The 21,807-nt window shown below is 44.7% G+C and overlaps 2 long non-coding RNA genes across 3 annotated transcripts; one reads left to right on the plus strand and one right to left on the minus strand.

The window, feature by feature from the left end:
• The first annotated feature begins 253 nt into the window (after positions 1–253).
• Positions 254–18,063, plus strand: LOC142055268 (uncharacterized). Of its 2 annotated transcripts, none has more exons than XR_012659860.1 (4): positions 254–405; positions 13,565–13,720; positions 13,942–16,174; positions 17,979–18,063. It is a non-coding gene; the product is annotated as an uncharacterized LOC142055268 (long non-coding RNA). The 2 variants fall into 2 exon arrangements; XR_012659859.1 differs by lacking the exon at positions 17,979–18,063 and adding an exon at positions 16,838–16,917.
• LOC142055269 (uncharacterized) lies at positions 15,908–21,798 on the minus strand. Its single transcript, XR_012659861.1, has 3 exons — positions 21,452–21,798; positions 20,299–20,371; positions 15,908–19,737 (listed from the first exon to the last, which is right to left on the minus strand). It is a non-coding gene; the product is annotated as an uncharacterized LOC142055269 (long non-coding RNA).
• Between the last annotated feature and the right edge of the window lie 9 nt (positions 21,799–21,807).

A 21,807-nucleotide genomic window follows, 5' to 3' on the forward strand; every position in this document is an offset into this window, starting at 1 on the left:
CTGCTCTTCTTTTGGCCATGGCTAGTAGTCTGAAAACTCACCATCTTGTGCCTTTGAAATCTTCCAGTTCAATGATAAAAGAAAACTGTTCATGAAATACGCAACGTTGGACACATTCCTGACAGTTGCACAAGAAGGAACTGAAACTTGCAGAGAAACAGAAGCTCTTGAATTTTGGCAGCATTCAGTAAACTGTCTCCCATTAATAAATAACTGACATAATTTTCAACTTTTTACTCCTTTACAGATGCCTCTAACTTGGCAGCTGGCCTCATCCCAGCCAAGACAGGAGTAAAAACTCCCAATGATTTCAGCTGGCCAAAGGGTTGAGGTCTGAGGCTGGATAGCTGGATGCTGCAGCACTCAGGGAGGAGCAGGGAGCAGTGGCCACTCAGAGAAGCCTCCGTGAGTAAAAAGGTTCACTCTGATCTTTAAAAAGTTTTTCTCTGCTTTTTAATCTCTGGCATGGATGCACTCTGTGGGAATCTGCTTCCAGCACTGCTTCGCTGACTCCCTTTGCTCATATTTCATGCTAAGGAAAACAAGCTGTGTGGTACGTGGCAGCTGTATGGGTCAGGTTTGGGGAGGTGAAGAGTGTGCATCCATGCAAATCAAACTTGCCAGAGGGGATAAGGCAGTTGCACCTTTCTTTTCTTCTCCCCTAAATCAGCCCCCCACATCCCAGACATAGGCAGGCTCACAGATTAGGGAGTGATGCTGTTGTGCAGCTGCCAGTACTGCATTTGCACTGGGGCTGCATCATTTCTCAGCCCCTGCTGACTTCAGGGATGAAGAAATGTTCTCCTTGCACCTTAGATACATATAGCTGGTGTGGAGCGGCACAGGCACACAGGAAAACAGAAGACTAAAAATCTCACTCCACTATTTAAGCGTCGAGTGATTTGGTGGCTTGCTGTTCACGGTATATTTTTGCTCCAGTGGCTGAAGGCAGGTAGGAGCAGCCCACAGGCTCCAGGAAGGTGCCTGCTTTCCTCTGAAACTCAGAGCCCATCCCAGCAATGTGGTGCTTACTGGTATCAACCTCAGGGGATCGCTTCTGTGCTGTGCAGGATTGGGCCTGCAGCTTATGCGCTGGCCTATTGGTTCAGTGTAAATTTGGAGCAACTCAGGATTTGAAGCACTGTAAGCTGAAGCAGAAATCTGCCCTTAGCAAACGCGCTACTGTTTGATAGGGCTCTGCGCCTGCTTGTTTAATGTAACAACTGCACCAGTTTTCTAACAACAACTTTAAATGCCATTCATCAATAAATCCATTGGGCTGCTTGGCTTGTATTACATGCCACTGATTAACTACCATTAAATTAGCAGTTAGTGTAATCAGATATAAACATTCCTTTGTGGCTAAGCTGTTAAACTTTTTTTCCTTTTTACAATTGCGTGTAACACATGTCGGCACGAGACAGGCTCAGTAATTTCACATTACTGCAGCTAAATTATGTTTGTGGGCTCCAGAAACGCTTCTGGTGCTACCAGGCTCGTAAACACCTACCTGGCAGGGAAAAGCTACAACTTCTGCCCCAGAGCATTCAGGTTTTAACAGGATTCAGCGTAGTACAGTGAGTGAATTTATTACATAAATGTGTGCATAGGCTATGGACAAGCGATTGATAGGAGGAGTTCAGAATTTGATTTGCTGCCATTTGCTGCTTATTTTTCACCCTGGGTCACGTTATTAATTGGTGTAAGTTAGCACCAGACTCGTTACACGGGGACATGAAAGAAAGGTAGGTGTTTGCAGTTTAAAAGGAGAGGGATGTGACTCTGTGTGGCTTTCAGCTCTGGGAATTCCAGAACATTGCAGTCAAAAGTGGATTTAGATTTTTCAAAAGGAGACTGATAGGTATTGATTTGCAGAGTAGAATTAACTATTTATTTTATATGTAGTTCTGCATCCTCTCCATTGCTAGGCATTTTTGTAACTTTTTTAAAGACAGAAATGAAATGCACAGCTGCAGTAATACTCATAAGTCATTTTCTTATATGCCTGTGCAATACAGCGCACAATAAAATTACTACTTGAAGTTGCTATCTCAGTGCCAATGTTGAACCAAAAAAAGCTATGGAACAGAATTTTCAAAATGTTAGGGTGGTGTTCTGGTTTTTTTGGTCTGTATTAAATCTGATGATGTTTTTATCACGTAGATGTCATTATATTGGGTTTTAGATGCCTATATGCTTTAGATCATGCTTGCACATAATTACAGGTGAAAATTTGCACCAACAGATGTTGGTGTAAATAACTTGTGAGCTAGAAGTTGGAATACTAGATTAGCTGTTTTAAAAACTCACTTTTGCCTCTTTCAAAAAACCATAACATCCAACACACGTAATTCAAGTTGTTGGGTTTTGCTACGGTTTGGGGTTTTTTTTTCATTTTAGTTTTACTGTTTGGAAATACTATATGGATTGTTACACTTTGATAATATGTTGTCATTTGCTCTCATGGAAAACTGTAGTTTCTCCAGCTATGTACAGATGGCTTTCCTGAGCTGTCAGCCCTGAAATGGGAATGCAGGAGAATTCAGCTTAGCTGCATGTGTTGTCTTACATTATGTTTGATGATTTGAAAAACATATGATACAAATGACTTGGGTTTCCAAAACCTAATAGTGGGCCACTCTCCAAATGTATTCTCCCTCACTCTATGAGAAAGGGGAATTTATAGGGCTGCTTTTAATATTTTCTTCAGGGGTGTAAACCTGTAGAAACTGGACTACTATGTTGACTCCCTCAATTAACTTTAATCTAATATCCTGCCTATTTAAATTAGTGTAAACATTGGTGTATAGGGTTAAGGGAAAGAGCTGAACTGAAAAAGATTTATTTAAGGATTAGTGTAGTAGCTAAATTAGAATTAAATCCAGGAAGTAAACACCCCAGCAATGCGAGTTGTGGGAAACAAGAGACCACAGCAAAGACCAGCGGTTTGAAACAATAATGTGCCACCATGGGAAGAGAAAGGAAGAAGGGGAGAAACAAGTAAATCAAGCATTACTGTACAAATAAGACTCTAAGCCTATTATTGCCACACAGGTTGTGAGGAAACTCCCAATTAAATGCAATGGAAAGAAACTTTTATTCTTTTTATCTTTCTTCTTGATTTGCTCGGTTGAATTACATTGTGCAGCAAAACACACACAGTAATTAGAATAAAAGGATAAATTTGTAGATGAATCCCTGAAGGTACAGAAATTATAAAATTTGCTGGCATCAGATTTGCTACAACATCTAGTGAGGGTTTCTTAGAGCCTTTGGACACCAAAACAAGCAAAAAAAAGCAGCTTTGCTCTCTGTTAGGCAGCACTAGGAACGAAATTGACTTTCATGCATAAATGCATGAAAGGTGGTTGGTTTGGGTTTGGGTTTGGTTCCCCCCCGCCCCCCCCCGCCTCAAACTTAGCAGAGATTTTATCTCTGTTTTGTCCAGCAATGCCACAGCAGTTCACAGGGGCTCTGGCTGGGCTTCTGCTCTCAGTGCCACCTACAAGCCAGCACGCAGCAGGCCAGGGCTTGCTTAGCAATACTGCGCCCAGTGATACCCAGCCCAGCTCCACACAAGGCTTGCCCTGTTCCCACGCTCACTGACAGTGTTAGGGCAACTGCAGGCTGGCTCCCTGGGTCTGAGAACCAGCCAGAGGTTGCTTCATTTGTATCTTTTTACTGTATGAACAGGAAGGTTTAAGATTTGAGCATATTCCTAGACGAAGCATCTTGGACCCCAGGAGTCCTCTGTGTGCAGAAAGGAGATGACTACACTCTCAGACTATGGAAAGCTGCCTTCCAAATTTCAGATAAAAGTACTAAGCCTAACTCTTTGTATTTGCTTAGCAATAGTTTGGATAGAAACATGCCATCTACTAAATTATCACTTTCGGACTTGAAATTTTGTTGGCAATTTGCCTTCAAGGTATCAATCTAATAAAATCCTACTGATTTGGTGAAAAAAATCTGATAAAAATTCAGCCTGGGGTAATATGGCTGAAGGCCACTCTGGCTGACTGATCTGTAAATTAGATAAGGGCTTGTTCATTCGATAAATGCAGTTTTAACAGTTTTCTTCCCTATATGTCCAACAGCCTCAGCAACTGTCAGATATCCTCTTTCACTGTCAATCCTTATCAGCAGAAAAATTAGCCCCTTGCTACAGTGCTGCCAAAGAGAGTGGGAATCCTGTGTTGAACTATGTTTTACCCACCATTAGCCAACACAGCACATCAGTGAAAGGCCTGTGAGAAGCATGATGAGGAGGAAGGCAGGCACCTGGCTGGCAGTGCAGAGCTGGGAGCACGCGTTGGGTAATCTTTTCCAGCAGAACACACAGATTACTTCCCAGCCACATATATAACTCATTTTTTAAATCATTTTGGCAGTTTCTTTGAGCTTTATACCCCCAAAAGACTAAAATGGTCCAGCCAGCTTATTCCAAGGGAAAATGTCTGAATTTCGGTTCCTATGAGCTATTGTCTTGTAAAGGCAGGCAGCTTAGTATTTCATCTTTCTGACTAAAGCAGCTTTTAACAAGCTCGTTCTTGGCAGAAAGTTTTGGACTTAACCATGACTGAAATACATCATGTGTCTTAGCAGCATGCTTTGCATGAACTGCCCCCCCTGTTTCGCAGGAGGTGCAAAGAAATACTGGTCCAGGGGTGACTTGAACCCTCATAGAATGTCTTCTGAGGGCTCAGTGGGGAGGGGGGAAGTGTGCAGCATCACTCTTCATGTGACATCTCCTTGCTGGACAGGGAAGATAGTTTACAAGGCTGTTACTTCACAGGACAATAATAAAAAATAAATAAAAAAACCCCAACACACCCACGCCAAAAACCCACTCCACAAATTAATTACTCTTGTTCTAATCCTCTTCTCTGACTGTGCACGGAGCACCCTGTCAGGCAAACCTTCCACAGTCTGTCCTGGGTGGAAGTGGATGACAAATATGAATGTGACAACTTAGTGTTCCTCATTCGTCTTAAAAAAGAGCAGTGACTTCAGCAGTATTACACATGCAGCAATGAGATCTTTGGGTAAAAGCTCAACAGAAGAGTTTGCTAATAAACCTCCCCTGCCTATGTAGTTCAAGCTTTCCCCCTGCCTGACACCTGCTCCATCTGAGCTGCTTGGGTTTGGAGCTTCATCATATTTTTAATAATGTTCCTTGACCGAGTCCTCCAGTTGAGGGGTGCTGCTGTGGCCCCGGGGCACCCCACTGCGGCTCTGGTGATGGAAGTGCTGTGCTGGGGGCAGAGGGTTGAGCACCTGCCCTCAGGGCTGGGAAACAGTCCTGCACGCCCTGCTCTGCAGGGGCTGTGCTGCCCCAGCCTGGTGCTGCCCTCATGCCCTGCCACACACACGCAACTGAAAGCAGCAGGTATGGAGAAGGCGGAGGAGCAGGCATATGTCCATCCCTAATCACCATCTGCTTTAAGGTTTTGTTGCTCTTTTTCACGGTGCTCAGTACCTCACTTTGGGATTAGTGCCCCTGGGCCAGCAATCGATATCTTCTTCAAGCTAAGCAGATTCATATTTTTCTGACAACATAGAAGGACTTGGGTCTTTTATGAGAGTCCTTTTCTCAGATGCTGGGGAAGAGACGTCTTACTATAAGCATGAAGTGGACCCAGTATGTATATAAAGGGCAAAATCTGTCCATAGATAAACTTAGTGAAGTACCACAGCATAGAAATAATTCAACTCTGCTTAACTCTGTTACCTTGGAGCCCTAAAGAGTTACAAGAGGCCCCTTAGTTTCAAATGGAATATAAAGATAAAGAGTACTATTTCCCAAACACCTGCCCCTGGAAATCAGATCTGAAGAGGTCTCAGCTGGAGTATTAACCCTGAGATGTTCACTGGGCATGTTGGGCCAGCCTGGACCCATTCGTTGGTATCCTGACAGGCCCTTCAATAACATACATACTGGGAGTTTATATTATTTAGACTAACACAGTTTGCTGCTTCTACCAGTGTTTGCCATCTCACCAGCTTAGCAGTAGCTTGGAAAGGGGGAGCATTTGCTTTACAGCAACAGAAATCTTAAACTAAGCTGGTGGCCCCAACCCTGCTTTTTGCTGGTATCGGTTCCCCGTGTGGCCACAGCAACACTGGTGTTGGCCGGAGGGAGATGGTTTAGCAGGAGTGAGATGGGGTGGCTAGGGCAGGAGAAGGCAGTGTTCCCTCTGTGGCTGGGCTCGCCTGTGTTTATTTACAGCGCTTGAGAAAGTAGGGTTGTCATGCACGACCCATGCAACTCAGTGGGGCTTTTTCCATTGACATCAACAGGTTTTTGGAGTAGGTCTTTATTCAGGATCAGTAGGGAAAAAAACATTTTACTTGCGGTGTCTTATGGCCATTGCATTAATCCTGTGTATAAAAAAAAGGTCATATCTGAGTAGTGGTTTCCTCCCCTTGTTTAAATAAATTCAACTGCTTGGCTTCTGAACTCCCCACCAGAGCTCTGCATCGGCCAGCCCTGTTTGTGGAAAAGTCAGCAAGAACCTTTTGGCCAGCGTGGGTTATTAACATAGGAAGCCAACGCTGGGTCAGTTCTCCTTGTTCCTCTTACTGGCTATAGAATTTCACAGCCTGGGATATTAGTAAATATTTATGTTTAATTACTTTCACTTAAGATAAACAACCACAGCCAAGAAAACTACAGAGCAATTTAATGGGTTTTAACTTGCCACACTAAACTGCCTTCTTAAACATAATGAATTATATGAAGTCATCCGGTTTCAGACTGTCTTAAAGAGGTAATTTAATTCAAATAAGGTTGCATATTACTAGCTTCAGTGTCTGAAAACATTTATAGTGCCAGTAACTGTTCCATTGCCCTGGGTTATTCTGCAGCCTGAAAGACAATAACAAGCTAAGCTTAGAAAAGTGTGCTGTGGTTTGGTGTAACTGATAGATGAAATTGCTAGGTTCATCGCCTGAGGTGAGAAGCGCTGAGTGAGTGTGTTCAAGTCTCCTTTTCCGTAGTCTCCTTTTCCGTAGTCTTCTTTTCTGTAAGACAGACAAAAACAGGAAAGTAAATAAGGCATCAGCTGCTCAGCAGCAACGTTTTTGAATCCTTTAGACAAGAACACCTTTCTTCCCTCTGCGTCCTAGCTACAATGCTGCCTTTCTTACGTATGGTGATTAGGTTCAGGAATATGTCCCTTCGTCCACTGTTGCAATATGACATAAAGCTACTTATTTTCTCTGGCACCATTGGGGAGCTCATATTCAGGACGAAAATAAGGTGAACATTGCGTTACCTGCACAACTCTTTTTTTTTCCCTGGCAGGTAACTAATAGAAGGAGCTAAAGAAAAATCCCTGTAGCCTTCCATGCGGAGATCCCCAACTGCTAACCATGTGTAGGACTAGGAACATCTATCAGGATGGGTTTTTTATCTCATGAGACAAACTGTTATCTTTGGTTTGAGTTTGGCAGTTAAGAGCCAGAAGGTCTTGCCACATAAGCTATGAGGCTTTCAGTGTCCTTTAAAGTAACTGCGAACTCTAAAGCTTCTTACGGGGCTTAAGGGCTTTATTTGCCTAGGACAATTGCACACCTTGTGAAAAAAGCTGTAACCCAAATCCTGAGCGTGGTTCTGCCAACTTTCCAGGTGTTGATAGCTAAAACTGTGAATGCTAATTCACATGTTGATTGCTAAGTATATCACCTGCATGTATGTCTATTAACATGTTAGAAGATGCACAGGGAGACCCCCTATATTCTTGATGTTTCTGCAAAGTTTGATACATAACTCACATTTCTCAACTTCACTCATCTATTATGAGCACATGCAATGAATGCAAAACTGAGGAAAGATTACTAAATTAGAAAGTGCTGCAAGTATAATAAACAGTCCAGACATAAATGCAATGCCATCGTACTTTAACTGTTCACCTTGACTAGCTGTGAAGATAATACTTTGCTAACTTTTGAACAGGACTGTGAGCACAGACAGCATTCAGTGGAACTAGCTTTGATTTCAGAGCTCATGGGGTCCCAGTGAAATTACAGTACAAGGTTAATTGACACTGTTTTCCAGTCATCTCCTAGTAGAGATACCTTTTCCCATCAATTAAAGTCTTACCTGGGAACACATTCATTTCCCTTGATTTGTACTCCAGCCTTGAAGGAATTCCATGCATTTCAAGTTGACTGACTGAAGAGTGAATCACTGATCAGTACTTGTATGGGTAACAATATCATCTTTTGGATCATTTAAAATCTTTGAGGATCGCTTCACAGAATGGCAAAGGGTTTCTTTTCAATAACAGACTTGTGGGATAAGGACTGTCCCCTTCCAGGAGGCACACATCTGGCTGATGTGTGGCTTGCAGCCTCTGCAAACTACGTGACTGTATTAATTTTGTCTGATTGCAAGCTCTTCATTTCCATTCACATCCAGCTAGCTCTGACTGCTAATTAATTATGTGCTTTAAAGTTTTACTCTCATAATACAAAAATCACCCCTGGGAGAACATTGCTGAATGTGCTTGATGAATGTATGATCTAGTCTTTAAAATAAGCCATGTATAAAGTTGCTTAGGTGTTCTTACAGAAGACTTCTGATAGGATTAAAAGTGAACACAAAGCAATGGAAAAAAAGAGCGTACAATAGAAGGGATTATATTTAAACCCTTCGAGACGACTGATACTTTTTTGCTTTAAACTCAAACTTGAGTGAGCTGTTGAATGGAGCTCAGATATTTTTTCTTGTCAGGACGTAGCAAAAAAAACCTGAGATCACTAAGGTATTTGAGCATGTTGAGCATGAAATTTTCATTGCTCTCTATGCTGCATTTTAACTATGTCTAAAACCCAGTATTCTCTTCTAAGGGTACTTAGCCATCTTCTAGGAGAACTAATTTCATTTAAACTCATGGTCAGTAATCAGTCTGTAAACAAATCCATTAATTTTAATGCAGTAAGTGCATGTATACATTAAATTTTATTGCTTTGTCTGAATTTAAAAGGGCAAAAGTAGGGCAATTTCAGGGCAGTGTACAGTTGCAGGTGCCTGTACTTTACTGCTCACCTCTTAAGAAAGGAGCACTCAGCGTTTCAAACTTCTAGCCCTGTGTAACATTGAAATAAATTTCAGTGCTGCATGTCACTGAAATAGCATGGAAAAGGATCAGAAAGATTTGGATCAAGCTTTTGGACTACACCATCTATGTGTGAGGATCCTCTTACCTCAAGATACATCATCTATAAAGTGCCCAACAGACTTGACAGTGTACTACAATTACAATCAGTAATGACACAGATTTCATGAGTCCTGAAACTTGCTACCCAAGATTGATAAATGTAAAGATCTATTGAGCCAACTATAAATGCATTAAAGAATGCATAGTAATAAGAGTGCAAACAAAGCCAAGAATATTTCTGTTTTTTCAAAGGCTTCCAAACATTTTATATACCATAAGATCATACGCAGAGTCAAGGCATTGCATTTCAAGTTAAAGCCAGACATTCAGCTGTAACTTTGGATGTATGGATTGGAATCAAACACAATATTTTCACATTACTTGAGTTTAGACTTCCTTTGTTTTTTTATGTTCCTGTTCAAAAGAAAGGAAATCCCTGATACCAAGACAAGTAATCTGTGTTCTGTGCCAATAAATCATTGGGGAATTTGAAGCAGGTAGATTTTAAGAGGCCCTTTTAGGACTCTGAAAAGCAATGGGTGACATTAGATTGATCTTAATGAGAGTTGCAGGTGCTCAGCTTTTAGGACGAGGTTATTTCCCGTGTGTTGGCACAATGACAAAGATGGAAGACTGAATGGTTCTTCTAATTCACAACTCAGTAATATATACTCCTTAACTGGAAACGGCTGAAAAGATACCTTTGGAATGCTCTTGGTGCCCTAACATGTCCTGAACACTGCAGCCAAGACTCAGCATCACTAAAATAATAGAAGCAAATAAGAACCTGCTAGCCAGTAATCAACAACAGCTCCTTTCCCAACCCGTATGTTTTGGTTACATGTTTAATAGAGATTTTCCGTGGCTTTGTTGCCATCCTGACTGCAGGGGGGGGGGAAAGAAGACCCAAACCCAAACCCAACAAGCAGTATAAATGCAAGCCTTTGTATTTAATTTTAAAGAGAAAAATTGCACAGGTGGAGACTGGAGAGGCTGAGATGTCTCTCTCAGCCTTCTGGGAAGGCACAATTTTGGTAACATGTCCAGCTGTGGGCCAGGCTAAACGCCATCTAAAATTACCTAAACTTCCTTGTTCTTCTCTTGACCTGTTTGTAGTCACAGCTAGATTATTCAATACAAATTCCCTTGAATAAACATGCAAATAAGACCAAGTATTTACATTTCAAATGGATCATCATTAAGGTTTCAAGCTGTCAATAGGACCAGCACAGGAAAATGTTATTATTAGACCTGAAAGTCTTCAAGGGAATGTGTGAGAAGAAAGGCTAATATCAGGGGACCAGTAATCTGTTCCTAGCTGGCTTTTAATTCCGCTTAGCAAACATGAATGTTTTTGAGTGTTGAATGAAGAAGCAAGCTACAGAACCTACACCATGCGTTTAAACTACAGCTGGCTGGAATACTATATGCCTGAAGGCAACATTTTTAAGTTCAAAAGTAAACATTTGGTTTTTTATAGAGAAAATTAGTTGTACAGCATGTTTGTTTTAGTATACTGCTACCCAGTCCAACTTTTAATTGAAAAGTATTAAAAAAATAACCCTACTTCCACTGACAGTATGCAGTTTCCTAGAGAGCCGCATGCTGGCTAGTAAACATCAGTCCTCTGGGCCAGGTCTGGAAGACAGGGGTCAGAACTTCTATAACTTAATATTTTTCAAGGCACCCTAAAGACTTCCTCTTACCTATCCCATGTAAATTGTTCACAGCCTGCTCCAAAGAGGAACTCCCCTGCAGGACTTTGACCATGCCTGTAAACTGATAAAAAACCTCTCCCTGGAAACTTCCCCTGGTGAACCCCGCCATAATATTTTATTGTCTTCGATCCTAAGCATATACACAGGGATCCTTTCTGGTAAAAACGCAGGCAATAAATAATACTGAGCAAGGAGAGGTCTATGCACTGAACCTTGCTAAGGAGCGATGGTGGCATTTTGTAGTTGTTCCTGCTGTTGGATTAAAGAAGTAAAGGGAGCTTTCTAGTGCTGCTCCAAATGCCAGCACGTGCTGACCTGCAAAGCTGTCACATAGCATTTGCATGCAATTTTGGACATTTTAGTATGGCCTGCTTAGATTTTATTTCTTATAATTGTGGGCTTTTTTTGTTTAAGTAAACTTTTTAAATGCGAGGAAAACCTATGCTGCACAATGAGGTATTGAGAACCATGTGTTCCATGGTACAGAAAGATATGTTATGATTCTTATCTTCTTGAGACTGTGAAAAAATAGTTCTTTGTCCTCAAACTCATTAAAAAGTTATTTAATAAAGAACTTGAAACCATTATCAATATTTACAAAAGAAATGCTTGAGAGCTGAGTTATATGTTTTGAAATTCACAGAAGGCTCAGTGCATTGAAGCAACAATATATGTGATAGGAAGTATAGCTGACATTTTCCAAATATAAAAACCAGATGATGGAAGGTTTAATTTCTATGAATTGGAGCAGTAGCTGAGAGCCTACTAATCACTCAGGAGTATTTTCAGCCTATCAGGGTACTCAAAGAATATAAAATTCTCAGCGTTTCTGGAAAAGCAGTTCAGATCTATGTCATTTTGCTAGATTCAAAGGTGTCTCCAGTCTTTGACCTAGATTTGAGGATTAAAACAATTTTTTATTTGTTTTTTTCCTGAATAGCAGCATATTTTTTTTTAATTCTCAGGGTAAATACAGCCAAATTATCAAGGAATATTTTATGAATAATAAAGAACTTTTTAACACAAGTATATAGTTTTTCTGCTTGCAAAACAATGCTGCTCACTTTATTGGCTGGTATTAATTACGCTTTAGAGAAAAGTGGGAATAAAAAGCCCCGTGCAAATCACAACCACATTTGACTGAGGGTACATCCATAAGGAACCTGCAAAATGTTGTGAGAAAAACACCTCCACAGAGAGATGTAGTCATTAGCTGCCTCTCAAAGCACCTGAAATATCCTCAGAAATCCTTCCAACCCTTAACCCAGAGGTGCCCAAACCCCGTTGGCAGGTCAGTCTCAGCCAGCCAAGGCTGCAGCGTGCTCACGTTCCCGCTGGGCACACGCCAAGCCATGCAGGTGTGAACACACAGGGAGGGCCTGACCCTGCAGCCATCCTTAGGGCTCTGCCGGCCTCACAGAGCACCGCAGGGCATCTGTGAGTCAGAGAATTTACTTTCCTAAAGCTGACATCAGCAGACTGGCCTTAAAGTCCACCTTTTTTTGTGCGTTTAGAGTTAAATGTGCCCCAACTTCTAGAAATGTGTGTGCTGTGTGTCTCTGCTTCTTCTGTTCATCATTTAACTAGGGACTGACTCTCAATTCTCTTACGCAGCAGCTGTTAAAAAACACCAGAGTACAGAATAACTTATGACATAGTTACACATAGGTACACAGCCCAGCTTTAGTAGTCATGATGAAGGGAATCCTATTGTACTCTCCTGCCAGAGTACTCCAGCAAGAGATGAGGGATTGGGGATGAACCCTGTTCATGCAATACAGGGATCCAGGTACGTCCATCTGCTGGATGGCAGGTGAAATTCCTAACCACTAGGTTACAGGATGGGGTAGCAGTACAGAGCCTCAGTGTCTGGTCTTTCACAGCAGCCACTTGCCATGAGGTGTTTCAGTGTCTGAATCACAAGTGCAGAAGCATCACCTTTCAGCCTTAAGCCAGGCACCTATAATGCACTTTGTACTTGCTGATGAGCTTAAGCAGCTCTTTTCTCAGCCTGACAGTGTTCCTGACCCCAATTCATAGGCTGTTATCTCTCTTGGGATGCCCAGGCATTGCTGGTGCACAACATGAAGATAAAAATCCTGAGTGACATGGCACCATAAAATTGGCTGTTGTACAGCTGAGGTGCCTCTTGTACTTCTATAGCCACAGAACCTTGGTTATGCCAACCTTGTTCATACCAATATCACTCAGAAGCAGAAAGATCAGTGCTGAAGCAGGTTAGGATCAGAACTGGGACCAAAAATGCAGGGGATGAGCCCTGCACAAGTACAGCGATGGCCTGTTGACCATGTACTTACTATTACTGCTGAAAAATTCTCATCTGGGGTCTTCAACTACACACACAGATATCCAATTAGCAAAAGTAGTTATGTGAGATGTTCATCCACATGATATGTGAAAATTCTGAAGTGTTTCTGAGTGCAGATCCTGATGTGCTTTTAAATATTTGTGGTTGTTGGTATTTTTTTCACATGATGCAGTTGGTTTTTTAAATACATGATGCAGTGTTGATGCTGTGCTTTTTCACCATGAGTGTACTTCACTGCTCATGCTGTCAGGACTATATATTTCCTACACTATAGCAACAGTTGATTAAAATATATTCAGGCAAAAAAGAAAAAAAATCCCGTCTTTTATTTTTAATTTTTACTTACATTCCAGGGACTTTAAATCTATACTTTAGCAGGCTTGAAAATGGTCTAACTGGAATGAAGAGATGGCAACAGGATCACAGAATAGATGCAGCGACCGGTATCACTGCAGAAAGTGGGAGACTGACCACCGAGTGCATTAGTTTTCCCAGAAGTTTCCAGCGCGGTGAGTATTCAATCAATATGCTAAGGCTGAGCTTTAAGCAGTAGTTGGATGAGGTCTAATTCATACATCTGGAAACAGCCTGTGTATCCCAGAGAATACGTGCAGAGGGGGCTGCTCTTGTATTTGTCCCATGTGTTTGCTTTTATTTGATTTTGTATTTGGGTGGGAAAGGGAAAGAGGAAATTCTCTGACATTTTCACATGCTTTTTTTTTTTTTTAAGTGAGAAACAATTCAAACATCTTGTCTATTCAAACGAGAGGCTGTAAAGTGACCTGACATCTTTCCTGGACGCAGTCTTGAGTAGTCTCATAGAAACTACCACATTGCCATCTCTAAGAACCACTGCTGCGATTATCCTGCCAGCATCCTTGGAGGTATGTACCAAAGGCATAGGAATAAACTACAGATCCAGGCCTTCCTCTTTGCCATGCCTTTGTGAACTGGTAGACAGCAAGAAATCATCTTCTGAGTACAAAATACTCTGCTCCTGATCCTTTCCATTGCTCTATGCTGCTGGAAGAACTAAGATCAGACAACTTCTTTCTGTACCTCTCCAGACTGGCCCTTGTATCTCTGTCCTGATTTTAATCCAAAATTGTTTAGGCCCTCTAAAAAAATACTACTGCTACAAAGGATTTTATGCCTGGCAAAATATCAGCATTGGTTATCTTCTATAACCACTTATAAAAGCACACAGCTCCTAAATTTCTTCAAGACTATGGAAACAGAGAAATTAAAATAAAACCATTGGTGGTGATTAATTATGCCTGGATTAACAAAATGCCAGCCTTTTCTAATTGTTCTGGGAGCCAGGAGGAAAGGAATCAGCATTGCCCTGCTGGAAGTAGCTCAGATTGCTGCAGCTGATCAGCATGGTCCTCAAAAGCCCAGAGGAGGAGGAGGACAGGGTTGAGAAGGCGCCATTTTCTCTGCTGGCAGGAGGAAGGAGCAGGAGGGATGGCTGGAGGGACTTGCTGCATGGAGGGAAAACGGGGTGTGCTGGGAGAAGCAGGCTCAGTGGTGAAGATGGGAAAGACAAGAGGACCATAAGTGGAGCCTGGAGAGATGAGCACTAAAGACTTGGCGGAGGCAGCTGTACCTCCCACCGCACCAGGGCAGTGAGGCAGGCAGAGGGCAGCCACTTCCAGGGAAATGCCGGGGTTCTGCCTTTGCATTTGGAAGTCAAATACTTGAGTTTTAGTCTTTTCTTCTTTAATGCTGCAGCTGCCCAGAGCCACAGGTTGTCCTAGACTCTGGCCTATCCTGATTCCTCAGAACTAGCTCCCAGAGCTTTTTTTTTTGGATGGTACTTATGGAGAAAGTGATGGTGGTAATGGTAAAATGTACCAATTTTAAACCATCAATCCCAAGCCACTCCGTGACCTTCATGTTTGCAAGACTATGCACTACGGACATGTAGCATCGTTCTTATTGCAAATGTTACCATGATGTTGCCTGAATGTTTTGCTTCCCATAATAACTCAGTGAACCATAGCCAGAGAGAATCACGCCTCAGGCTCAGCAGCAAATACAGCACACAGCCCTGGCCTGCAAAATCTCTCCTTTCCGACCTGATCCTTCGCAGAACCCCTGGTTACACATGCTGGGTGTTTAGACCCTGTGGTGCTGAAGCTGTTTTTTCACTTCTGAGCAGGCCCTCATTTGATCTCCATTCATAATGCTCCACAAATCAAGCCTACTCACACCTGGAGCCCCTCCCCCTGCATTAAAGTATTAGGTTATTGTTTATTAGGCTGAATGGATATTATGTGCATGCATGTACGGTTTTTCATTTCAGATTATGAAAAAAAAAAAAGAAGTAAAAGGAAGAATTCCAGGAGTGCCCACAAGCCAGGAAGAGCTTGGATCGAACCACAAATGTGGGGACTAGGCAAGGTGGTGTGATTCACTGGGAAGAGGGAGCCCTGGGTTGTCTCCTGGCTGCTGCAGGATCAGCAAGAAATCACTTCCCACATGCATGTGGACTTCTCACTTCCCACCCGAAGTGGTTCGCTTTGGGGGGAAAAGGGGACTTTTTGGGAACTGGCACCTCACCCTCTACTCTGGGGTCCTCTGATGCTGGGGATGCGGGGCATTTCTAATGTAATATAAATCATCAGATGAAAGAGGGGATTTAAAAACAATTTCTTTTGTGGCTGGTACTTCAAAATACTTTACAAGTCATATCAAGAGGATTTTTAAAAATCTTTCTTTATGAGTTGCTTTCTTTTCCAGAATAGTATCCTTGGAAATGACCCACTGGGTAAAAACAAAACAATAATAAATCCCTGTGAAAAACAGCCGTTTGAATTTCCATGAATGTCATTACCTTCAAAAGCCATGGGAGCCTGTGCCAAGTTTGGATGGCACTGTGGAGAAGACAGAACAGTTGGAACAGAGGGCTGGCAGCAATGAGATTACAAAGATACCACCAAATGTTGTCCAGACTGCTGGTAAGTACATTTCTCTACGTATCAGGCTCAAATAAAGAGCTTGCAATGTAAATTCAGGCCTGCGCCAGGTCACGATGCTGCCGTTCACATCAACAAGGTACGGCAAGACACAGTTACACTGCGAGTGAAGTCAGTAGGAAGAAAAAGCCACAGCGTAAACAACTCACCTAAATACTCCATGGAGTAAGTTCAGGCAGCTGCCTGTGCCTTTACCCCATTACACACTAGATGAAGTGACTATTATTTGCAAATAGCTTTTTGCACCCCAGCTGTGCTGGCAGGTTTTGCTTTTCCAGGTGCCAGGCAGCACCCAGGAGCTTGCATTCTTAGACTAAGAGGGCTTGAGGCTTGCGGCCATGTCACTCTCATCAGACCAAACACGTAATTTTTGAAATGCTTGTGAGAGGTGACCTAGAGCCTTTGGCATGTCCGCAGGGAAGAATCAGCCATGGGAACTCACAGCAGCTTTTTTAAACAATTACTGGAGGAGCTTGCAGGGCTATTAGTCACAGGCTGATAGAGGGGCCTGCCCTATGGCAGCTCAGTCTTTCCTCCTGGCATAACTAACTAGGGGAGCTGGGCAGCAACCAGGAGGCATGAAAAAGTACTTGAGATGCTTGGAAGCATTTGCCTGCCCTCAGCTAAATACCCTCACTTTTGCAGACAGGTGGAACAGGCCCTGTCCTTTCGCCAGTGCCCGCATGCCAGGAGGAGCAGGAGCACTGCTGTAGGTTTTGAAGGTGTATTCCAAGCTGCCCTCATGCTTCTGCACACGGTCCCGCCAATTTATTAAACTCTTCTGAAGTTGCTCCTGACCTAAGCTAAGTACTTTTCTACTGACATCAATTTTTGCCACATCACTATTCACCCCCAGGTTATTAATAAAGCATTAAACAATATTGGTCTGAGTCCTGCTCTCTAGGGCACCTCATTATTAATCTCTTTCCCTACTAGAATTGGCCATTTATTCCATACCCATTTATAACCAGATTTTAATCCATGACAGCACTTTACCTCTCACTTTGTGGTTACCAGGTTTCCTTAACAGTTTCTTGTATGTGTGTTTATCAAAAGGCTTTTGAATGTCCAAATAAATTATATCCCCTGGTTATTCTTTACCCACTATTTTAGTAACTCTTAAAAGTATAAAAGGCCTGACTGGCAAGATTTATTCTTGTAGCAGCTATGTTACTTTTTTCCTTTGCTTGAGACTTGATATTTCCCTGCAGACTGTGAAATATTTAGACCAGTGACCCTCTGAATCTTGCGGTGTGAAGCAGCACCAGATATGTTGTCGATGTTTAATTAAAAATAAAAGAGAATGTAATATACTGCTGACTTTCCCAACGACTTCCTTATAATGAGGTGGGGCTAATAAGGCAAAATTTCCATGAGCTCAGCTGTCTGTGTAAATATTGACAGGGTCTTTATCGCTTTAGGACCAGACTTCCACACGCGTTAATGGGGTTATCCTTGTAACACCTCTCTGATACAGGGAAGCTTTAATCCCAACTGCCTGAAGAATCAGGGCACGCTGACATCTGGCACATAAAAACCAAACTGCAGTGCTTTGAGAATACAGGTTAGGAGATAAAACACCTTCTCCCACTTACAGATGCTGTATTCACAAAAAAATGCAAGAATCATCACAATTCACACATATAATCAAAGAGGCAGGGTACCCCAGTGTCTCTTCCCAAGCAAGCTCTCTGAACCCCGAGTTCATTTTTCCCGTTGCAAAAATGTAGAGCACCGCAGGTAGAGTCCAAGCTTTTTACTTTTTGCAGCCTGTCTGTGCTTGCAGGTTTTTGCTGGCTCTGCTAGTGACCATTTATTTTGGACTCACACCACACATCCAGTGTTTCATTATGCATTTTTGCTCCAGCCAGAACTAATACAATTGGCTGCATCTCAGCCTGCTTCAGATGTACAAGGGAGTGGGTTTCCTGAGAGAAAAGGAAGAAACAACATCAAAAAAAGAGATCTTTAAAGTAAAAAGCACTACAAAGATTTTGCCACGTAAGAAAACTTACAAAAGGCTCCAAAATATGCATGTGCAGTGGCCTGTCACTGGCCCCACATCCCTGAGGAAAGAGAGGCTTTCCACCCTGCCCTGAGAGCCGACAAGACCTTGGCAAAGCAAGGAATGACGGAGAGGTTGGATATGGAGGATCCCTCAGCGAAAGGCATGCAGGACATGGACTTGCGTTTTCAAGGGACTTCTGGCCTCACGGCTGAGGCTGGGCTTTCCAAAAAAAGCTCTCCTTCTGCATAAGCAGCCAGAACAGGTGGCCAGGAATTCAAAAGGTTATGAAGTCCTTTAAAAAAAATTAACTCTTAAGTGTCAAAGGGGGAGCAATGTGAGTGCAAAGCACTTCTGGAGGAACAAACTTCCCCAGCAGAAGCTCTGAAGGATTCCAGCTCCCCCAGACATATTTCCAGTTGTGGTTTTTAAGTGAGATCTCGAAGCTATCCACGGTTGAAAATGTGGGACTCCATTTTTAGGCTGGGAGTCAAAATCCCTTGAGACCAACAGTGGGACTCACTTGAAGATGCCTCCTTGTGGATGTAAAAGCAGGGATCGTTGAGCTTAGCTTGGCAGAGTTCATTGACTCCATAGACCAGCGATGCCCATCCTGCTGGGCTGGGAGCACAGAGGGGGACAGGAGCATGGGCGCTTGATGCTGCTGCTGGCCAGGTTGGGATGCAGACTCTCAAACCTCTTTCCTGTCGCCCGGTCCTGAAACACAACCTTTGCCTCCAGAACAGCCTCGGCTCCTGCAGCAACAAGGTTATTTCCCCAAGGAGCAGTCAATATATTGCCACCATCTTAATCTTGTTTAGCGTGGTAGCATGGTTTTAATTTTTCCGTGTTTGATCCCTCAGCTTTAGGAATATTGATAGAAATAGGGACTGTGAAGATCAAATAAAGAGCAGCCTGTTGCATATGAAAAAATACCCTTCAGTCCTCACTCCCTCCGTGGTGATTCAGCTTTTCCAACTGCGCTGCCGAGATAAAAGGCTTGCACGTGAGCAGAAGTGTTAGCAAGGTCTGTAATGCTTTCAGCGCACCGTCTTGCAAAAAAGCCTTGGCTGGGGGAGCAGGTATCGGCTACTCCTAAGCCTCCTTCGTCGGGGGGTGGGGTAGGGGGGTGGGGGGGCGGAGGTGCAGCTGGGGATGCAGAAAACGCTTTTGCTCCGTTTCCACGCCGGCGCGGGCTGTTTGCTGGTGGCTGCAGCTCGCTGTTGACTTTAGTCTGTAGCTCTGTTTATGCGCCCGTGTTGGCTTTCCTGGCAGCGCGGCTTAAGGAGGCTGCCAGCCCCGCCTGGCCCGGCCGAGCATCCCGCCTGCCTCGCCCCGCATCAGCGGCAGGCCCCTGGCGTGGGGTGATTAGAAACATGGAAGGGGCTTTCTGTCATTTGAAATCTGTCTCTCAACATCAAAGTGCTCCGCGCTAGTCGTCCTCCAGAGGTCGGCTCCCATATCTAAACGAGTGATGTATTTCATGGTATCTGTCGGGAAGGATATAATGAAGAAAACCGGCTTTGATATGGGGCATGATCTGAAAAAACAGGTGGGCCACTTTAATGGGTTGCGGAGTGTCTGTTTTGCAGTCCGGTTGTGTTCCCGTAAACTGCGCAAACACGGCGGGCGCGCAACTTTCGCGGGCGCGCAGCCTCCGCGGCGCGTTTCTGGGGAGAGGCGAAGGGAGATGCAGAAGGGCTGCTCTCCTTAAATCACTGCCTCCTCGCGGTGACAAGTAAAGCTCGATTCCCTCCACACCCCTCCCCTTCGGCTGCAGACCCTCTCTTTCCCGTCCTGCAAGAAGAGCGGGCACTGCCTCCACCCCGCGGAGATGTACCCCCTCCCCCAACACACCCAGAGCCTCCAGGGGTGCAGGTGCCCTGCGAGGTACCCGGCAATGCCAGCCTCACCTTCCGCCCGCGCTGGCCCTGCCAGGGCCCCATAGCCTCTCCCCCGGGGCCGCCTGCGTCCCCCGCGCCACAACCCGCTTTCGTGGGGGGCACGGCCCCTCGGAGGAGCCGGCTCCTCTCTCCAGGAGGCTCTTGGCCTTGGGTCGCCCCCGGTTTGGGCTGTAAGCAATATTCCGCTGAGCTCATACCGCTTGCTGGTAACGTTTCCAGCGCCTCCTCCTTTCTCGGCTTGCACAACCGCTCCGACTTTATTCTGACTATCTGTGCAGTAACAGAAAGTGTTGGCTAACATCAACCAAGCTATAAATCCAGCCGAGCGTGCACGTTTCAAGTGCTCACGGGCAGATCGCCGTGATTTCCCCGGGGGGCTCTCAGGACGGCGGGCTGCGCGCCTGCTGCGCGCCTGCTGCGCGGCGGCTGCTCTTGGCTCGGGAAGCGCGCACTGCAGAACCCTTCCGCCGTGACTTCTCCTGCAATGTGCGATTTAAGGTGACCGGCTGGATAATATTGCGGGGTGTCTTCTCGGGAGCCCTCTGCCCCGCCGGTGGGGAGGAGGTCCGGTACCTTCTGATCTCCCAAACCCACCGGGGGAAGGCAATCCCCCCCTGTGGGGGTGGGGGGATCCCACTCAAAACGGGGAGGGCTGCAGGTGTCCCAACAGCTTTGGAAACGCAATTCATTTACTTTGAAAAAAAAATTATCCCGGCCTGCAATCCTGTCCTCTACACCCGTGAAATCTCACTGGGAGCAGCGGGAACGGGCTGGCTCGGGAAACCGGCAACGAAGCTGCCCGGGCATTGAATGGTAAAAAACCCGCTGCTCCCGCTAGATAAGAGTATAAGCAATTGGGGGGGAGGGGGAACCCCAGATCCCCCAAAACTCAGACAACAAAAAAACCCCATGCCACCCCCGTGTTATTTTTATTTTAATTTGTGATTACGCGCCCTGCCCGCACCCCCCCACCCCGTTATTTTTATGCGGCTCTTAGTGCCGGGCTCTGGGAGCCCCACCAGCGGGCAGCTGCCCGCGCCTTTGCCAGCCCCCGTGTGCGGGGCGCGGGTGGGCCCTGCCGCCGGTGACCGCGGAGGGCCCGCGGGAGGCAGCGACGGAAAGGCGAGCCTGCTGGGAGCGGCGGTGCGTGTCCCGTATCCCTTCCCGGGACCGGGCGGGCGCGGGGGCCCAGGACTGACCCTCCCCGAGCTCCGCTTTCTGGAGGAAACGCTGGCCATCGCAGCACGCTGGCCCCTGGCAGCCGTCGCCCATGTGTTTTTCCTTTTTATTTTGTTTTTTTTTCTCTTTCTCCCCCCCCTCCCCCCCTTTGGTGTGTCCGATGTGTATTACCTGAACGGCTCGTCCCTTTCCCTTATTGGAAACGATTTCCCGCTTCCATTGTGGTGAACTTTGCCTCGCCTGACTCTTTACGGCTTTTCTCTTGTTGATAGGCTTTCCTTTGTGGAAGTTTGGCGGGCTGATTGTATTTGTTAATTAGTTGCTAACAGCATCGTAATGTGGGCTTGATGGATAACCATGTCATTAGCACTCACCCCTGCAATTCACATTTCCAACAGGGCAGGGGCTACCCCATGCCGAGACCGTGATTTGTGGCTGGAGCCTCGTGTGCGTGACAGGCACCCAAGCCCATCCCTCCGCTCCCCTGCCCAGTGTCGTGCCGGAAAAGGCCATCGGAAACCCACTCC

The sequence above is a fragment of the Phalacrocorax aristotelis genome, chromosome 3 (genome assembly GCF_949628215.1).
Source record: "Phalacrocorax aristotelis chromosome 3, bGulAri2.1, whole genome shotgun sequence".
Lineage (NCBI taxonomy): Eukaryota > Metazoa > Chordata > Aves > Suliformes > Phalacrocoracidae > Phalacrocorax > Phalacrocorax aristotelis.